This window comes from Triticum urartu, chromosome 4A (genome assembly GCF_056163025.1).
Source record: "Triticum urartu cultivar PI428250 chromosome 4A, HENAU_Tu73, whole genome shotgun sequence".
Classification (NCBI taxonomy): Eukaryota; Viridiplantae; Streptophyta; class Magnoliopsida; order Poales; family Poaceae; genus Triticum; species Triticum urartu.
Genome location: NC_141876.1, coordinates 123335077 through 123343318, shown reverse-complemented (window position 1 = coordinate 123343318; position 8242 = coordinate 123335077).

Genomic DNA, 8242 nt, shown 5'->3' with positions numbered 1-8242 from the left:
TCAACATAGTCCAGGTCATGCTCTTCCGCCGGATCCTCCCGTGTCAACACCGGGCTTTCAACTTATGGGAGTTCGACCCGGCCCAGCACCAGACTCTATGCGAGCTCTTCGACACGATGCATGAGGACGTCTGGAAGGTGTTGTTCAAGGGTGCCAAGGTCCCCCCTTCTCTTACCGAGGCCCGCGGGCTAAGCGCGAAGCGCCCTACGAATCCGGTAAGTTATGTACATCTGGTAGGGTATTTATTTCCCACAGCTTAACCATGTGCGAGGTCTGAGCTCCCATGCCTTTGACAGGAATGGGTGGAGACATCGGAGTAGATTAACTGTCCGGCCCCTCTGCCCGAAGACCCTGCAGATGCTCTCCTGACGGAGATGCGGACTCTGGCTCCTTATGAGGTGCTGGAGAAGACCAAGAAGAAGGCCACGGGAACCCGAAAGAGTTCCCGGCGCCAGGTGGTATCGGACTCATCGTCCGATAACTCCGAGACGCACTCCTCCCGTGAAAACGAGGAGGAGGAAGATGAATATTCTCCCCCTCCAGCTGGGAGAGACAAGAAAAGGAAGGCCGCCCCAACCGGGGAGGCCGAAGGGTCCAAGAAGGGAAGGACTCTCCTTCCGGACTGTTCCACCACCGCCACCGACGGCGAAGACGAGTGGTTACTCAGGGCCAAGCCCCGGGCGAAGTCGTAAGTATTCAGATACCATAGTAACTCATAGCATACTTTTATTGCACTGCTTCTCCTAACGTTGAATATGATCATGCAGTCCGCCCCGAGCCCGTATCGACGTATCCTCGTCGGACGGTTCCTTGTACTCGTTGGATATGGATAGCGATCCACTTCCATCCGCCTCCTCTCCTCGCCGTATGGACATGTCGAGGTATTGTCTCAAGGGGCACTAAAACAGGGGGAGATAGTCCCGGAGGCGCCTCAAGGCGACCTTCCGGACTCCAGGAGCAAAGGGAGCAAGGCTCCCAGGGGCTCCAAGTTCGGCCCTCAGCCGAACACCACGCCGGAACCTCCAGTGGTTCCGCACTCGGGCAGGCGGCCCCCTTCCAAGAGGGGCAAGCCGTCCGTGCCGGTGACCTCTGTCCATCCAGAGGTACCGAACGACCTGCTGGGAGAGCTTCGCGGCGCTTCCATCGATGAAGAGCACCGCACTGTTATGAGTGCGGTGATCAAGAAGGTTTAGTCCGCCAAGAGCGGACTGACTAAAGCCTGTGCCAACCTTCTAACAGGCTTTGGGTAAGTATTTAAAATATAGGAAAAATATTACCGCATAGACAGTAGCCCCTGATGCTCTGTTTGTTTTTCACAAAGAAAAGCCGAATAGAGGATCAAATAATATCTGCAGGAGTCTAATATAAGTATGTCTATATGCGTATGCAGGCTTCGCTGCTGACCTCTGCCGCACGGACTGCGGAGGTCGCCGCACATGGATGTGCCAGGGGCCACGACCCAAGTGGCAACCCTGAAGCAAGCGCTGTCCGAGGCCGAAAACAAAGCGGCCAAGGAGCGCACCGAGCGGGAAAAAACAAGAGGCACGGGTGCGCGAGGTGCAGCAAGAGCTCCAGGCTCCCGTGAAGAAGCACGTAGCTTTGGAGCTTGACTCGAAGACGCGAGAGTCCGAGCTTGCCGTGGCCCTCGAGAGCACAAAGCATGCCAAGGCTGAAGCCCAAAAGGCCCTCCAGGAAATTGACGCGATGAGGAAGATAGCGGCGGGTAAGGCATTCAATATGCAAAGCAAGCATGTGAAAGTAAATTACTTGTTACTTACCCGAGTCTGGAGCTCTCCAGGAGCATTCGCAGATTTGCCCCACAGCATGTCAGATGCCGTGAAATATTACCAGGCCAAGGAGGGAAGCTCGACGGAGAAGTTGTTCTGGTCTCAGTATACTAGGACCGAACACCCGATGCCTATGAGCGACCAACTGAAGCAATTGGTCGAGCTGCACAAGGCGGCCGAACAGGCCATGAGGGGCCTTATAGTCCGGATGTGGCCTGGCGACTCCCTTCCCAACAGCTACTTCGGCTTGGTGAGGCGGCTTATAGATGCCTGCCCACGGCTGGAGGTCATAAAGCGGTCCGTCTGCATCGAAGGTGCGCGCCGGGCCTTTGCCCGTACGAAGGTGCACTGGGACAAGATGGACGCCGAGAAGCTGGTGAAGGAGGGACCACCGCAGGGCAAGGAGCATCGCCACCCTGAGATGTATTATGAGGGTGTCCTGAAGGGTGCCCGTCTTGTGGCGGATGAGTGTGCGAAGGATGTAATTTTTGAATGAACATGCTCGTGTGATCCTGTATTATGAAAACTTGTTCATATGCGCTATGCAATGCTTGTTTGAATTTAAAACATTACCTTCTATGCGGCTGTTTGTTTAATCTAAGAGATGGCCAGTCGTCGGCTTCTGCCCCCATGCCATGAGTGCTGGGGTGTTTGGGATAAATCTGAGCACTCTTTTTCCCATTGTTGTGTCCTTCGAGGGAGGTGCTCAGCACAACGAACAAGGCAATCGGATTATAATGCTTTATCACTCTCACTTAGCCATATAAGTCTACAATTTTAAATTTTGGCGAGGCCCCTAGTATTCGGAAGGCCGAATCCGGGGCGCTATACACGCCTTAAGCCGGACAAAGCCGACTCCTCGCTCTAAGCGGCATAAGTCTTTAGGGACTCGAGACCTCTCGAACAGCGAACAGCTCTCGCCTTATCATGACAGTCAGTTTTAGCTTTCTCTACTGAGGTGCTTAGCCCAGATAAACCGGGGCATAGTCGCAGTAGTTCTCCCAGTGCTACCTTAGCCAATATAGCGGAACGTAAGGTACCAAAACATGGGAGCCGGGCAAACCCGACTATTGACCCAAGACATGATTCGGAGCTGATGCATATAATGCTATAAGTTCGGGGTGCTGCACCGTCGAAAGTGTTCGGACTTCTCATGCCGTATTATGGGGTACTCTTAAGCCCCTGGCGTATGGGCCATACCAAAGTGTACGGGTGCTGGATGTCATGAATGAACATATATGAAAAAGAATAGAGAATGCGGTAATAGTCTAGTGCTATGCATTGTTTATTCAAAAAGGTGCGTCAAAGCAGAATGATACAAGTAGTGTGATAAGCGAAAAGTAGGAATCTTTGACATGTCCCCTCCAAGGGCAAGCTGAGGAATAGTATTTAAAGCAAGTATTTCACTCGTTATCGGAGACCACCAGGGAGTTCCGTGGTACGACATGGCTTTCTGCCTCCTTGGTTGTTGCATCGTGTGTCCGGCAATCGTACTGCCGGACGGGGTTTCCAGATATTAAAGTCCTGAACGAGAGAAAAATAATAAAGCGGGAAGCCCCTAGTGTGGTTGAGCCGCGTCTTGGGGCGTGCCGTAGTCGTGCCCCCCTCCCCACCTGTGCCCATGGTATTTTCAATTCGTAATTATGTACGCGTGGCATGGATTTCGCCGTTTGGCTGGGACTGGGGTGGGGGCCGCATTGCTATGCGAGCTCGGAATGTGCCAGGCGGCCTTGTTGCCGATTACTCCGGGCGCGCTTGAAGGTGTCCGGGTCTTTAATCGTCGAACTGGTGCATTGCCTTAAGAGGCTGTGTTGTGCTTCTGCTGCAAGGGCCGTAGTGTGCTCCTCCGTGCGGAGAGAGCGCTCTGTGTTTCCATTGACTGTGATGAGCCCCCGAGGTCCTGGCATCCTGAGCTTGAGATATGCATAGTATGGTACGGCGTTGAATCTCGCAAATGCGCTTCACCCGAGCAGTGCATGATAGCTACTATGGAACGGGACTATGTCGAAGATTAACTCCTCGCTTCGGAAGTTATCCGGGGATCCGAAGACCACTTCCAGTGTGACTGAGCCTGTGCAATGGGCCTCTACACCTGGTATGACGCCTTTGAAGGTCGTTTTTGTGGGTTTGATCCTTGAGGGGTCTATACCCATTTTGCGCACTGTGTCCTGATAAAGCAGGTTCATGCTGCTGCCACCACCCATAAGGACTCGAGTGAGGTGAAATCCGTCGATGATTGGGTCTAGGACTAGTGCGGCGAATCCGCCATGACGGATACTAGTGGGATGGTCCCTACGATTGAAGGTGATCGGACAGGAGGACCATGGGTTGAACTTTGGGGTGACTGGCTCCAATGCATATACATCCCTTAATGCACGCTTCCACTCCCTCCTGGGGATGTGGGTTGCGTATATCATGTTCACCGTCCGCACTTGTGGGGGGAACCTCTTCTGCCCTCCGGTGTTCGGATGCCAGGGCTCCTCCTCGTCGTCGCTATGTAGCCCCTTATCTTTGTTTTCGGCGTTTAACTTGCGGGCCTGCTTGAACACCCAACATTCCCTGTCGGTGTGGTTGGCTGGCTTGTCGGGGGTGCCATGTATTTGGCACGAGCGATCGAGTATACGGTCCAAACTGGACGGGCCCGGAGTGCTTCTTTTGAATGGCTTTTTCCGCTGACCGGGTTTAGAGCCTCTTAATCCGGCATTGACTGTCGTATCCTCGGTATTGTTGCTATTGACGCGGCGCTTATGTTTGTTGCGACGTGACCTACCATTGCTATCCTTGGTATCTAAAGTACCATGGTTCTTTGATATGTTATTGGTGCAAGCCAGCCAGCTGTCTTCTCCCGCGCAAAGCGGGTCATGAGTGTCGTGAGGGCTGCCATAGATTTCGGCTTTTCCTGGCCGAGGTGCCGGGCGAGCCACTCGTCGCGGATGTTGTGCTTAAAAGCTGCTAGGGCCTCTGCATCCGGACAGTCGATGATTTGATTTTTCTTTGTCAGGAACCGTGTCTAGAATTGCCTGGCTGATTCCTCTGGCTGCTGAATGATGTGGCTCAAGTCATCGGCATCTGGTGGTCGCACATAAGTGCCCTGGAAGTTGTCGAGGAATGCGGCTTCTAGATCGTCCCAAAAGCCAATGGATTCTGCTGGCAGGCTGTTGAGCCAATGCCGAGCTGGTCCTTTGAGCTTGAGTGGGAGGTATTTGATGGTGTGTAGATCGTCACCGCGGGCCATGTGGATGTGCAGGAGTAAGTCCTTGATCCATACCACAGGATCTGTTGTGCCGTCGTATGATTCGATATTTACGGGTTTGAAACCCTCTGGGATTTGGTGATCCATTACTTCGTCTGTGAAGCATATGGGGTGTGCGGCGCCTCTGTAGTGGGCTATGTCGCGATGTAGCTCGAATGAGTCTTGTCCGCTGTGTTTGGCCCGGCCGGATTTACTTTTAATGTATCTGGCGTGACGGTTATTGTCTCGCGTAGTGGCGCGCCCTCATGATCCGTAGATCGATCTTGCGTGCTTTGCTTTGCCCTCCAATACGTCTCGCAGGTCTAGCGTGTTTCCCCGTGCCTTGTCATTTTTATTTGAGTGGCATCGGGGTGCAGACTGAGTTTTTGGCTGAAATGCCTCTTTGTCGCGGCCACGAGGTGGCCGATCAGCCGCGTCATATGCTGGAGATGTAGGTCTTCATGCTTCCTCCTCCAGTCAGGGTAGCAACCTGCGCTTTGGGTAACTCTTGGAGGGGTGTTCGAGTTCATATTCCTCGGCCGCAAGGACTTCAGTCCATCTGTCAGCTAGCAAATCTTGATCAGCTTGAAGCTGCTGCTGCTTTTTCTTAAGGCTATTTGCCGTGGCTTGAAGCGCTCTTGCTCGGCGGGATCCTCCGGCACGACAAATTCTTCATCGTCGAGGCTTGCCTCATCTTCAGAGGGAGGCATGTAATTATCGTCCTCCACCTCTCCATCTGCCGCTCTCTCGGGAGGGCTTGCTTCTCCATCCTCCTGCTCTAAATCTTGCTGGAGGGGATTGTTGTCGTCTTCGGCACTGTCCGGAGTGCTATTATCTCCTGTGCTAGTGTCACCGCTTTTGCTTTGGCGAGACTTAGAGCGGCGCCGCTGACGTCGGCGCATGGGTTGCTTCTTGAAGGGGTCATCCTCCGCTATGTCGTCGCCATTGCCTTCTTTGGGTGTGTCCACCATGTATATATCATATGATGAGGTGACTATCCAGTGCCTTGTGGGCAGTGGTTCCTCTTCGTCTCCCGCATCGTCGTCCATACCGTCGATGTCTTCGGAGTCGAAGTCGAGCATGTCGGTCAAATTGTCGACAGTGCCTACTAAGTGGGTGGTGGGTGGGTGGCGAATTTCTTCGTCATTCGCATCCCAATCCTGCCGAACATAGTTCGGCCAGGACTCTCCTGACAGGGAGAGAGACCTTAATGAGTTCAGTATGTCACCAAAGGGCGAGTGCTGAAAGATATCCGCGGAGGTGAACTCCATGATCGGCGCCCAGTTGGATTCGATTGGCATGGGCGCAGGCGGTTCGGAGTCCGTGGCCGGGGAAGAATCCGGTAGTTCGGCGTCACGGCTCCCATGAAGGGTAAGGTCGATACTTGGCTCGATCACTCTTGAGAATACGACCTCCGTGGTGGGGTCTATCCACCCGTTGATGGTCGGAGCGGTTGCCGGTGCGGTCTCCTGAACACTGTCTGATGGTAGAGCTAAATCATGCTCATCGTGACCGTGCGGCACACTCGGCAGGGGCTCGAATCCGTCGAAGATCAAGTCTCTACGGATGTCGGCCGTGTAGTTTAATCTTCCAAGCCTGACCTGGTGGCCAGGGGCGTATGTCTCGATCTACTCCAGATGGCCAAGCGAGTTGGCCCGCAGTGTGAAGCCGCCGAATACAAAGATCTGTCTGGGGAGAAAAGTCTCACCCTGGACTGCATTGCTATCGATGATCGAAGGAGCCATCAAGCCTAACGGTGACGTCACAGAGGAACTCTCAATGAAAGCACCATTGTCGGTGTCAAAACCGGCGGATCTCAGGTAGGGGGTCTCGAACTATGCGTCTAAGGCGGATGGTAACAGGAGGCAGGGGACACGATGTTTTACCCAGGTTCGGGCCCTCTTGATGGAGGTAAAACCCTACGTAATGCTTGATTATTCTTGATAATATGAGTAGTACAAGAGTTGATCTACCACGAGATCGGAGAGGCTAAACCCTAGAAGCTAGCCTATGGTACGATTGTATGTTGTCCTACGGACTAAAATCCTCCGGTTTATATAGACACCGGAGGAGGCTAGGGTTACACAAGGTCGGTTACAAAGGAGGAGATATGCATATCCGTATTGCCTAGCTTGCCTTCCACGCCAAGTAGAGTCCCATCCGGACATGGGACAAGTCTTCAATCTCGTATCTTCTTAGTCCAACAGTCCGGCCAAAGGATATAGTCCGGCTGTCTGGAGACCCCCTAATGCAGGACTCCCCCTCAAGTGTCGTGAGGTCCGCCATGGACTTTGGCTCCTCTTGGCCGAGGTGGCTGGCGAGGCATTCGTCGTGGATGCTGTGTTTAAAGGCCGCTAGGGCTTCGGCATTCGGTCAGTCGACGATCTGGTTATTTTTAGTTAAGAACCTAGTCCAGAATTTCCTGGCGGACACTCCGGGCTGTTGAACTATATGGCTTAAGTCATCAGCGTCCGGAGGTTGAACATATGTACCTTGGAAGTTATCAAGGAAGGCTTCTTCCAAGTCCTCCCAGCTGCCCATGCAATTTTCGGGCAGGCTGTTCAACCAGTGCCGGGCTGGTCCTCTGAATTTTAGGGGGAGGTATTTAATGGCATGAAGGTCATCGCCGGGGGCCATATGAATATGTAGAATGAAGTCTTTGATCCATACCGCGGGGTCTGCGGTTCCATCGTATGATTCTATATTCATGGGTTTGAACCCTTCTGGGAATTCATGTTCTATGACTTCGTCGGTGAAGCAATCAGGGTCTGCGACACCTCTATATTAGGCCGTATCGCGACGTAGCTCTTATGGAGTCCGTATGCGGCTTTGAGCCCGCATGTGATTAGGTTTGTCACGTACCAATAGATGGCTGTCGTCGCGTGTAGGGGCACGTCCTTGCGATCCGTAGATCGATCTGGTATGTCTTGCTTTATTATGCAGGTCCTGTCGAAGGTCATATGTATGACCGCGAGCTGATTTTCCTCTGCCTTTGTGATGAGGCGGGGTGGACTGGTGTTCGGCTTGAGTTGCCATTTTATCCCGACCACGTGGTGGTCGGTCAGCCGCATTGCGTGGTGGTATGTGTTCCGGCGCCTCGTCGTCGAACTGAGGTAGCAATTTGCGCTTCGGGTAGCTTTTGGCTGGGCGCTTGAGGCCGTATTCTTCGGCTGCTAGGACATCGGTCCATTTATCGTTGAGCAGATCTTGGTCAGCTTGAAGT